Source organism: Engystomops pustulosus, chromosome 6 (genome assembly GCF_040894005.1).
Source record: "Engystomops pustulosus chromosome 6, aEngPut4.maternal, whole genome shotgun sequence".
NCBI lineage: Eukaryota > Metazoa > Chordata > Amphibia > Anura > Leptodactylidae > Engystomops > Engystomops pustulosus.
In genome coordinates, this window is record NC_092416.1 from 173870800 (window position 1) to 173884236 (window position 13437).

The 13437-nt window shown below is 41.2% G+C and overlaps 1 protein-coding gene across 1 annotated transcript in view; it reads left to right on the forward strand.

The window, feature by feature from the left end:
• Positions 1–1204: 1204 nt before the first annotated feature.
• BAHCC1 (BAH domain and coiled-coil containing 1) overlaps positions 1205–13437 on the forward strand; it is a 124684-nt gene continuing 112451 nt past the window's right edge. The window contains exon 1 of the mRNA XM_072112511.1: positions 1205–1676. The gene's annotated coding sequence lies outside the window, so the exon portion shown is untranslated. The remainder of the gene's footprint in view (positions 1677–13437) is intronic.

A 13437-nucleotide genomic window follows, 5' to 3' on the forward strand; every position in this document is an offset into this window, starting at 1 on the left:
GAGGGGGGTGCATGCTTTCTGTGTGGACTTAATGCTGTTTCTTTAAACCAAGGTAAGTGCACCTACCCTCAATAAAGATCTGGATGTCTCTGCACAGCCGTGTGTTTGCATTGCAATGCTAAGTGGTGGTGGTGTGGGGGGAGGGGTGTGATAGAAGAAACACAGCGCTGGGAAAATGTAATCCTCCCTCCCCACTTCCTGAGATGATTTCCTACATTTTTACATGATAAATTACAATATAATACAGTATATAGCATGTAGATTAAAAAAAAAAACATACAAAAATAATCCCCCACCCCGTGTTAATAAATTTTAAGCATGGACTGTCGGGGTAAGGTCTTGCCCCAGCTTCTCCATGGGATTCAGGTTAGGACTTTGAGCTTTTCTGAGGTGCCCTCAGGTGAATGCCTTGTGTTATTGTCCTGCTGCAAACCCGACTGTGCTCGAGCTTTAGGTCAGGGGGTGAACGTTATCCTTCAGAGCAGAATTCCTGGTTCCACCGACTAGTCATCCAGGTCCTACCTCAGACAATCACATATACCACTACTATATCCGATATTCTGTTGGAATCTACCGGCTTCCCAAGAAGTTCCACCATTGATCATCTCTCCACACAATGATGGCCCTTCTCCTTCGGGAATTTGTCCCTAGACTTTCATTGAGGCCTGTCGATCTATAGATGTTCCTCAAGGTTCTTTATGGCCTCCCGGTTGACTCTTCCATACGTTGTTGGTGAAATTTTAGTGGACCACTGCTAAGAACGTTCCTCATTCTTCCCTGTTTTCTCTATTTCTGGATAATGCGTCGCTCACTGTGGTTCGCCTTCGTCTCCGACCCCTTACCAATGACTACGTAACCCTTTCCGGACTGGGTTTCTCTTCTGGAGAACGTGGCATTGAGACCTTGGAGCTGGTCTACCTTGCCAGGCAGCTTCTATTTCAGTCATGTTTACATTCAACAGGTCTGGCAGTAATCACGCCTGGGTGTGGCTAGTAAAATTGAATTAGGTTAAAGGGGGGGGGGGAGTATAGACTTTTTCACATAGGGCCAGGTAGAACCAAAAAAATGAGATCTTCATTTTCAAATATTGAAAGTAGAATGAAGATCTGAAAGGTCTAGGTGCAAAAAATAGAAGACATTAAGATAGGAACGGGATGGGGGGGGGGGGCGCTTATACTTTTTCCGAGCAGTGCACCCTTTAAGTGCCATTGAGCAGCATTGGCTGGGTACTCTGGTAAGGGAAGAGTTAAAGGCCAGGGAAGGGAAAACAACATTTAAATGCCTGGATGGGGGGAAAAGAGATTAAATTTCGCTTCTCTCTCATCAATTTTCTGTTTAATGTCACTGGGACTCCATTGTGGGAGAGGAGATACGTCACTCCGCCATAAATTTGTGATTATACAGCTACCAGCAGCCTCTGCTCTAATTGAATGGATTTACTCCATGCTAGGCAGGTAGAGCGAGACCCCTGAGCTGCGAGATCCCCAGCTACACACCTATAGATTGCTAAAAAGACCACCTAACCCAACTGTAGACTATACGAGGGGCAACCACCAAGGACAACCTACCCCTCCGACAACCGGGAACCCACCTTGTTCTACCGCATCCCCCCCTACAAAACACTTCATTTTGTTTTCTTGGATTGTTAAAGAATGAATCAAGACTCTACTTCTTAGGTAGGTAATTTTTTTATTTTTTTTTAAATTGTAGATTTTATTTATTTTGTATATATTTATATATTAAAAAAATATTTATTATAGTTCTGTAAATAATTTCTAGATTATATCTTGAATATTTCTTTGTAAGGCTTATTTGCATTTTTAGAGCTTTTCGAAAGAAGGAATGAACTCGTTGTGTAGTAAAAGCGAGACGAGGAAGGGACATTGTTACAATGTGTTGCGTTATACAGATTTTTTTTTTTTTTGCAAAAATTTTTTCAATAAATTTATAAAAAGATAGAAAATAGAAATTTATAAAAAGATAGAAAAGATAGAAAATTAAGACATTTTTACCGTACGTGAAAAAACTGATTGATGGGGAATTATTTGGACTGGACTGAGGATTTTAACTCTTTTAAGTAGATTTTATTGTTACGTATTAAATAGTTAAATTTTTAGAGTTCTAAAGTTAATTTATCAAAATATATATATTTTTTTAAATAAAATTTTCATCTTTCATCGTCACAATGTTTCACAATGAACAGTATTTGAACAGGGTAGAAGGTATAAATAGATTTTAGATTTTCTTTTGAGTTCTATAATTAATTAATCAAGATAATTAAAATGATCAGAATTCCGATTTTTCTCTTTTTCATTGTTGTGGATAGGGAATTTAGTGGAAATAATTAATTTAAAAAAAATTTAAGTTTAAAAAATATTCACTTTCATTAACTGCCTATTTTATATATATAGAAATTATACGACTTTGGTGGAAAATAAAATAGATTTGTACTTAATGATTTTTAATTAAAGTCATCGACTTCTCGGTTAATAACCAAGGCAGGAGAAATTTGGGCTTCCATTGCTTTATTTTCAGTCTGTATAGAATTTTTTTTTTCTTTTTTGAGCATTATTTTTTGCTTTTATTGCCTTTTCCTCTGTTTTTACTCTTTACAAATACAAAGTATCAAATTTACAAAAAATAATATTGATTTTTTTTTTTTTTAATATATAATAATAAGTGAGGCTGTGTGTCGGAACTAGAGAGATTATAGACCTTCAGAGGCTGCAAAAATAGGAATAATCCTGAATATAATGTCTTATACATCAATATTTTACGAGTTTATAGGTAATTAGTTAAATTATAGTCCTAAAAATAAAATCTAGTGAGAACGAAACCAACTATTTTTTGGAGTTATTTCTGAATTTAGATGCGTTTTACAATAATGCACACATTTATTTTTATATTTTTTATTTATATATATATTTTTTTAGAATATATTATACAGTTTACAGTTTTATGTATTAGGTTTTAACACATAAAAACTACATTAAATTGTTAAATTTAGTCATTTAGGTCACATTAGTCTCCTGTGATTTCTACTCTACAGCGACCGTTTTAGTCTTTAGTTTTTGGGTAACTAATATTTTCACAATTTTTTGTAAATATAAAGAAAAAATTATTTAAAGGGATAGTGATAAAAATTTGAAACCAGTTTCTTTTTGTGTGTGGGGGCTCCTATAAGGTGTAGCCAGGGGGGGGTTTAGAATATTTTTTAGGCAGCGATTTTATCAGGGCGTTAAAGCAGGGATCTGGATCAGGGTGTGGGTGATCCGGGTGAGCCCTGTGTTCCTGTCTGTGGGGAGTCTACAAAGAAGTCTTTGTTTCCGCTTCGAATCTTTTCATTTTTTTCCTCTGGTTTGTAATTGTATATCTTGATTTGGAAACAAACTTTCAATCAAAAGACCAGATTAAAAAAAAAAAAAAAAAGATTTTTTTTAATTTTTTTTTTTTTTTAAGTAAAATCAGGAAATCGCCTTTATACGTTGACATTACAAACAGGGACAGTAAACACTGCGGAATTTCTAAAAAAAATAAAAAATTGTCACAATTTATTTACCATTTTACACAGTGATTTTTTTTTTTTTTTTAATTTTTGCAAATTTTACAGAAAAAAATAATATCGCTTCTGCAATCTGGACGCACATTGAGATTTTTTTTAATTTATTTTGTTGTATGGACCGGAGAGTCTTTCCACTATGTGGTTATAATTTAAGATGCACAAAATAGGAAGAATTTCTGGACAGATTTGATGGGAGAGTTTTTTTAATGGGATATTTTTGGGACTGAATTATTTATGCATATCTTGTTTTCTGTAGATTTTTAGTTGGGGGGGAGATGTGAGTGTGTCTATTCCCTGTGCACTTGAGAGGAGAGATGGATCATAAAGGGGTCCTGGGGTCCCTGAGAGCTGGAGATAAGGGTGCGCCTGGGCACAGCAGGGTTAGGACAGTCCCTTCAGTCCTGGATTCAGCAGGAGATTTTCCACCATCCAGTCCCATCTGTGGACATCTCATCCATCACTCTTCTGTCCATGATTCCAAACATCCACTGCACTCAATACCATTGATCTGCCCAAAGTCCATGTTTGCATTGATAATTAATAACTAACAAGCCTGGCCTGTAATAAACCCTCTCCCTGGACAAGGCACATGCAGCCTCCCCTCCCCCCACTGGCCATGGACTGATCTTATCTGGACCTCTGCATGAGGACAATAGGCTCCCTGTCAGGGCTCTGTGATGGCTAGAGGTCCAGGGTCAGGCTGATTATAGAAACTGACAGCAAGGGGTTAACCCGCATGCTTAAACATACATTCATTGTTACACAGAATAGGCCTATAGATGGGTTTGCACATAGTGTGGGGGTGCCAGGGGTGCACTTCCAAATACATTTAAGTTGAAGGTAGATTTGTATTTCATGTGCATGGGGTAGGGGGGGAAAAACCTTAATACTATAGATGCGATAGATAGATAGATAGATAGATAGATAGATAGATAGATAGATAGATAGATAGATAGATAGATAGATAGATAGATAGATATGAGATAGATAGATAGATATGAGATAGATAGATAGATAGGAGATAGATAGATAGATAGATAGATAGATAGGAGATAGATAGATATGAGATAGATAGATAGATATGAGATAGATAGATAGATATGAGATAGATAGATAGATAGATATGAGATAGATAGATAGATAGATAGATATGAGATGGATAGATACAAATATGTGGTATAGATACATAGGAGATAGAGATAAGTAGGTACATACACAAATGGCTATCAAGATAGATATAAGAATTCATAGATCACATCCACAATGAATATTACATAAGTATAGAGAAACATCCATGGATATTTCGATAATCCAACAGCTATCACATGGGTATTAGATTCATAGGTGCAGAAACAGATGGAAAACTAGAAAGGTTTAAGATAAATATAGGAATTCATACATCAAAATCTAGGAGTCATTGGTAGAAATAAATGTATATATATATTTATTCATCAATATCTAGAATGATACAGAGATAAATATGATATATATAACAGATAGAATATATATATGTGTGTAGCTGATATCTATGTATCAATATATATCTAGACATAGTAAGTAGATATATGTATAAATGGATATAAAGATAGATGGATAGATACATATATAGATAAAAGAAACATAAATAACATAGATATTAGTTATATATAAATAGATATTAGTTATATATAGATAGATACAGTAAATAGATATATGTACAGAGATAACAGATAGATATTAGCTATATATAGATACAGTAAGTAGATTTATGTATAAATGGATATAAAGTCAGATGGATAGATACATATGTAGATAAAAGATACATATATAACAGATAGATATTAGCTATGTATATATATATATATATAGAGAGAGAGAGAGAGATACAGAAAGTAGATATATGTATAAATGGATATAAAGACAGACAGATATTATATAAATATCTAGATACAATAAGTAGATATATTTATAGATGGATATGAAGAGAACTAGATATTTTTACGATTTATGATGAATCCATGAATGATGATGTAGACTGCAGTGTCAGCATTTACATGTAATTTACATATTACACATTTGAAATGAAGAATTAATTGTACTTCCATTATGTTGAAAACAAACGCTGAGGCTCCGGGTGATTGTAGCTATTGCTCTATATGTCTCGGTGTGTATGTGTCCTATATGCAGCAGTCGGGGCAGTGCGTGCTGTCTGCTCCTCACATTAGTAATTACCTGTGTATGACAACCTGTGACATGTCACATCTCATGCTCCCACATCCCCCAGCAGCCTCCTTACATGGGGAATCCTGTGCTGGTGGGTGGGTGGCTGGGGGGTTCTCTCTGGTGTACCCCCTTATCCCTGCTGGATACTATGATTATGGTTATTGGCTATTAGAAGTGTATTATTAATAATTTCCATATTAGCAGCACAGGAAGGTATAATACAGAACAGATGGGGGCAGCTCCCCTCTCACAGCCCACCCCAGCACCGTGTGAGAGAACACTCTGCTTACATCTAGATACAAATTAGGATCTACATTTAACAAGGAATTAAATAAACTGTGCTAAAGAGAGGAGGGGGGTCCCAGCCCTGCAAGGAGACCCCCACAGAGGGAGACCTCCTGCTACACCGACTCTATTCATGTCTATATTCCTGTCATATCTAGCAATCCTTGTTTTATATCTATTTTTTTCTATATTATTTATTCATATTTATTTTATTTATATAAGTATCATCTAATATATATATTTCATTCTACTTTACTTTTTATCTTTATTTGGAGATATCTATATATATCTATAATATTGTTCCACATTTACACAAATATGTTCTATTAATCATTATCTATGAATATATCTATATCCTATGTATTCATCTAATCTTAACCCTTTATTACCAAAAAAAAAAAAAAAAAACGATTTCATAGTGGATACATTATAAGTGTCTGCTTATATATCAGCAAGTCTATCTATCTATATGTCTCTAGCTATCTATCTCTGTTAGTAAGCAGATTATTATGTACATACATATATAATGATAGGTAGATATGTGATATATATATGATATATAATAATAATAATAAAATAATCTTTATATAGCACAGTCAAATTCTGTAGCACTTTACATATAGATATGAGATGGACAAAACCATAAATAAGTATATATTATATAGATTGATTGACTGATAGATAGATAGATAGATAGATAGATAGATAGATAGATATGAGGGATAAATAGATGGATAGATAGATATGAGGGATAAATAGATGGATAGATATGAGATAGATAGATATGAGATAGATACATAGATAGATATGAGATAGATAGATAGATAGATAGATAGATAGATAGATATGAGATAGATACATAGATAGATAGATATGAGGGATAGATAGATAGATAGTTGGATAGATAGATATTAGATAGATAGATATGAGTTAGATAGGAGATAGATATGAGATAGATAGATAGATAGATAGATATGAGATAGATAGATAGATAGATAGATAGGAGATAGATAGATATATAGATAGATAGATAGATATGAGATAGATTAGATAGATAGGAGATAGATAGATAGATAGATAGATAGATAGATAGATAGATAGATATGAGATAGATAGATAGATAGATAGATAGATATGAGATAGATAGATATGAGATAGATAGATGTGATATGAGATAGATAGATAGATAGATATGAGATAGATTAGATAGATAGGAGATAGATAGATAGATATGAGATAGATAGATAGATAGATAGATAGATAGATATGAGATAGATAGATAGATAGATAGATATGAGATAGATAGATATGAGATAGATAGATAGATAGATAGGAGATAGATAGATAGATATGAGATAGATAGATAGATAGATAGATAGATATGAGATAGATAGATGTGATATGAGATAGATAGATAGATAGATAGATAGATATGAGATAGATTAGATAGATAGGAGATAGATAGATAGATATGAGATAGATAGATAGATAGATATGAGATAGATAGATGTGATATGAGATAGATAGATAGATAGATAGATAGATAGATAGATAGATAGATATGAGATAGATAGGAGATAGATAGGAGATAGATAGATAGACAGATATGAGATTGGCAGACATATACTGTAGATATTCCCAGGCTCCTGCCCCTTTGCCCCCCATTCCTGGTCACATCAGGATCTCCAGTACAGATCCCATCCAACCATTCAGTAATCTGAGGACAGATGATACAATCCGGTGTAATTTGGACAGCAATGTGATGTTCTTAAAGTGACAGGCACCCAATATTACTACAGTAAGTAGAGATGTATGGGGCCTCCTGAGCTGCACTGAGCATGGTTCCTGTAGGATTTATACAGAATCCATCATCCTGGATACAGATTTGGATCCATAGAGAGGAGTTACTCCAGGATGTGTCCAGGTGTTGGGGCCTTCTTCAGTGGATGGGGGGATATTCATGGAGGAAGAGGGTCATTAAATGTCTGATGGGGTCATTAACACTACACACATCTGTGGGCAGGGATTGTATAGAGGGTGACAATGAGAGCTGAGGTGCTGGTGCAATGTGCAGTGTCCACTGATCACATTATATCCACTGCAAAGAGAGGAAATGGGGCGACGGGGGAGGGGAGGGGTGCCATAAAATCCTCCTGACACCTCCTGATTAAAGGGATGATTCAGCCTTTGTGTTTGTGCCCTGTCATTTCCTCATGGTGCAGGGTGCTCCCCCTACTACAGAAGCTTCTCTGCCAGGAGCATGGGCACAGCATGGACTGGCACCTCCTTATATGCCAGGGGAAGGGGGACATCACTGACCCCCTGGGAACAATGCACTATATTACAGGATGGATAGACAGATAAATATTATCATCCTTATAGACTGTAAGCTCTTGTGTCACCTCTCATCCTCATAGACTGTAAGCTCTTGTGTCACCCCCTCATCCTCATAGACTGTAAGCTCTTGTGTCACCCCCTCATCCTCATAGACTGTAAGCTCTTGTGTCACTCCTCATCCTTATAGACTGTAAGCTCTTGTGTCACCCCCTCATCCTCATAGACTGTAAGCCCTTGTGTCACCCCCTCATCCTCATAGACTGTAAGCTCTTGTGTCACCCCCTCATCCTCATAGACTGTAAGCACTTGTGTCACCCCCTCATCCTCATAGACTGTAAGCTCTTGTGTCCCCCCTCATCCTCATAGACTGTAAGCCCTTGTGTCCCCCCCTCATCCTCATAGACTGTAAGCTCTTGTGTCACCCCCTCATCCTCATAGACTGTAAGCTCTTGTGTCACCCCCTCATCCTCATAGACTGTAAGCCCTTGTGTCACCCCCTCATCCTCATAGACTGTAAGCTCTTGTGTCACCCCCTCATCCTCATAGACTGTAAGCACTTGTGTCACCCCCTCATCCTCATAGACTGTAAGCTCTTGTGTCCCCCCTCATCCTCATAGACTGTAAGCCCTTGTGTCCCCCCCTCATCCTCATAGACTGTAAGCTCGTGTCACCCCCTCATCCTCATAGACTGTAAGCTCTTGTGTCACCTCCTCATCCTTATAGACTGTAAGCTCTTATGCCCCCCTCATCCTCATAGACTGTAAGCTCTTGTGTCACGCCCTCATCCTCATAGACTGTAAGCTCTTGTGTCACCCCTCATCCTCATAGACTGTAAGCTCTTGTGTCACCCCCTCATCCTCATAGACTGTAAGCTCTTGTGTCACCCCCTCATCCTCATAGACTGTAAGCCCTTGTGTCACCCCCTCCTCCTCATAGACTGTAAGCTCTTGTGTCACCCCCTCATCCTCATAGACTGTAAGCTCTTGTGTCACCCCCTCATCCTCATAGACTGTAAGCTCTTGTGTCACCCCCTCATCCTCATAGACTGTAAGCTCTTGTGTCCCCCCTCATCCTCAAAGACTGTAAGCTCTTGTGTCCTCCCTTATCCTCATAGACTGTAAGGTCTTGTGTCACCCCTCATCCTCATAGACTGTAAGCTCTTGTGTCACCCCCTCATCCTCATAGACTGTAAGCTCTTGTGTCACCCCCTCATCCTCATAGACTGTAAGCTCTTGTGTCACCCCCTCATCCTCATAGACTGTAAGCTCTTGTGTCCCCCCCCTCATCCTCATAGACTGTAAGCTCTTGTGTCCCCCCTCATCCTCATAGACTGTAAGCCCTTGTGTCCCCCCCTCATCATCATAGACTGTAAGCTCTTGTGTCACCCCCTCATCCTCATAGACTGTAAGCTCTTGTGTCACTCCCTCATCCTCATAGACTGTAAGCTCTTGTGTCACTCCCTCATCCTCATAGACTGTAAGCTCTTGTGTCACCCCCTCATCCTCATAGACTGTAAGCTCTTGTGTCACCCCCCTCATCCTCATAGACTGTAAGCTCTTGTGTCACCCCCTCATCCTCATAGACTGTAAGCTCTTGTGTCACCCCCTCATCCTCATAGACTGTAAGCTCTTGTGTCACCCCCTCATCCTCATAGACTGTAAGCTCTTGTGTCACCCCCTCATCCTCATAGACTGTAAGCTCTTGTGTCTCCCCCTCATCCTCATAGACTGTAAGCTCTTGTGTCACCTCCTCATCCTCATAGACTGTAAGCTCTTGAGTCACCCCCTCATCCTCATAGACTGTAAGCTCTTGTGTCACCCCTCATCCTCATAGACTGTAAGCTCTTGTGTCACCCCCTCATCCTCATAGACTGTAAGCTCTTGTGTCACCCCCCTCATCCTCATAGACTGTAAGCTCTTGTGTCACCCCCTCATCCTCATAGACTGTAAGCTCTTGTGTCACCCCCTCATCCTCATAGACTGTAAGCTCTTGTGTCACCCCCTCATCCTCATAGACTGTAAGCTCTTGTGTCACCCCCTCATCCTCATAGACTGTAAGCTCTTGTGTCTCCCCCTCATCCTCATAGACTGTAAGCTCTTGTGTCACCTCCTCATCCTCATAGACTGTAAGCTCTTGAGTCACCCCCTCATCCTCATAGACTGTAAGCTCTTGTGTCACCCGCTCATCCTCATAGACTGTAAGCTCTTGTGTCACCCCCTCATCCTCATAGACTGTAAGCTATTGTGTCACCCCCTCATCCTCATAGACTGTAAGCTCTTGTGTCACCCCCTCATCCTCATAGACTGTAAGATCTTGTGTCCCCCCTCATCCTCATAGACTGATAGATAGAAAAATAAAGCTACCTATGAGATAGATAGACAGTGGAGATGTGTAAATGATTCATTCAAATTCAACGAACCTTTATTGGCAGGACCAAATATAAACAATCATTGCCAAAGCATTTAGCATCATTGCTTTTATCACTATTATTATTGCCCCTTTATACTAGATCCCTCTTAAGGGAGAAAACCTCAAATCCTGACACAATCCCTAATACACAGATACTGTCAGGACTTGTACCCCCCTTGTGCCTCCATTTAATGCCAAATCACACTTCAGTCTGGCGCGGGGGGTCCCCAGGGTCGCTATAAGTGGATGTCGGCCTCTCTGAGTTTTGATAATTTATACCACATTTGATGTATTTAACATCTGTATTTGGATTGTGCCTCCCTCTGCGAGTGATAACTTACTAATACCCCCGGAGGAGGGGAGACCCCCAAACCGGCTGAATCACCTCATTCCACTTTGTGGTTTTATGAGCTTAGTAATGTATAGGAGTATATTATCCCTAACCCTGCACACGCACTGCTTATACTATATACATAGACAGAATACTATTGCCAAGTAAGCTTGGAAGGGCAATGCCAGGCGCTGGGTATATCCTGCCCTTGTTCAGGCACAGCTTATGGCACAAGTCTAGGCCAGGCTGGACCTACAGGGGCACATTTACTTACCCGGTCCAGAGGAAAGTTACCGAAAGTGCATTGTCCAACGACAATGCACTGTGCCGCGATTCAAGATCGTGGACCCGATTTCCTAAATGTGTCGCTTCCCCGCTCAGGTCCCAGGAGTTCACCTTCTTCTTTCTGGTGCATGTAAGTGCATTGGATGCGGCACAATTTTAAAGTTAAATCCCGCGCTCAGTCCGAATACGTCGGATTGTCCAATGACACCCCCCCATTTCTGTCGCATGAAAGATTGCGCCAAAATCCCCTTCTAAATACCTGTCCCAACGGCGTAATCCCCAAAAACGTTGGAATATCCAAGGAATGTGCAGCCGCAGGACCCTTAGTAAATGACCCCCATCGTGTACGAGTGTTCGGCAGCAGCATATGATAAATCCACCCTAATATCTTCTCCAAATATCTATCTCATATCTTTCTATGTTATTTCTCTATATTGTCCCCCTTTATCTTTCCTCCCCTCTGGACACTCAGTGGTTAAGCAGATCATTTCCTTTCCGTTTTGTAGCTGTCGGGTTTCCTCGTTGCATCCACTAAGCAGCGGCGCAGAACTATCTGGATACATGTTGTTTTGGTGTCCACTTATGTACGGCCGGGGTTACACGCTGCACCCTAAACCAATGTTTACACTGCAGCCGAATACAATAAACTCAGGAGATGAGAAGCAGATGTGGGAGACGGTCCTGCCGCCTGGATGCTGGGAGTAACAGTCCTGCTGCTACAGGGGAGGGGGCACATGGGGCACCAGCGTATGATGTCCCCCGTCCCCTAGAAACAGACCGATACCCTCCTGTACACAGGGGGCACTGGCTGATACCCCCATCTTCTGTACACAGGGGTCACTGGCTGATACCCCATCTCCTGTACACAGGGGGCACCGGCTGATACCCCATCTCCTGTACACAGTGGGCACCGGCTGATACCCCCATCTCCTGTACACAGGGGGGCACTGGCTGATACCCCCATCTCCTGTACACAGGGGGCACCGGCTGATACCCCCATCTCCTGTACACAGGGGGGCACTGGCTGATACCCCCATCTCCTGTACACAGGGGGCACCGGCTGATACCCCATCTCCTGTACACAGGGGGCACTGGCTGATACCCCATCTCCTGTACACAGGGGGCAATGGCTGATACCCCCATCTCCTGTACACAGGGGGCACCGGCTGATACCCCATCTCCTGTACACAGAGGGGCACTGGCTGATACCCCATCTCCTGTACACAGGGGGCACCGGCTGATACCCCCATCTCCTGTACACAGGGGGGCACTGGCTGATACCCCCATCTCCTGTACACAGGGGGCACCGGCTGATACCCCCATCTCCTGTACACAGGGGGGCACTGGCTGATACCCCCATCTCCTGTACACAGGGGGCACCGGCTGATACCCCATCTCCTGTACACAGGGGGCACTGGCTGATACCCCATCTCCTGTACACAGGGGGCAATGGCTGATACCCCCATCTCCTGTACACAGGGGGCACCGGCTGATACCCCATCTCCTGTACACAGAGGGGCACTGGCTGATACCCCATCTCCTGTACACAGGGGGCACTGGCTGATACCCCATCTCCTGCACACAGGGGGCACTGGCTGATACCCCATCTCCTGTACACAGAGGGGCACTGGCTGATACCCCCATCTCCTGTACACAGGGGGCACTGGCTGATACCCCCATCTCCTGTACACAGGGGACACCGGCTGATACCCCATCTCCTGTACACAGGGGGCACCGGCTGATACCCCATCTCCTGTACACAGGGGGCACCGGCTGATACCCCCATCTCCTGTACACAGGGGGCACCGGCTGATACCCCATCTCCTGTACACAGGGGGCACCGGCTGATACCCCATCTCCTGTACACAGGGGGAACCGGCTGATACCCCATCTCCTGTTCACATGGGGCACTGGCTGATACCCCATCTCCTGTACACAGGGGGCACCCAAATTTTCATTCATCTGGTCAAATGGTTAACAGAGGCGCGTCGCGTCCATCCAGCAGGACCATTCGCAGGGCAGGGCC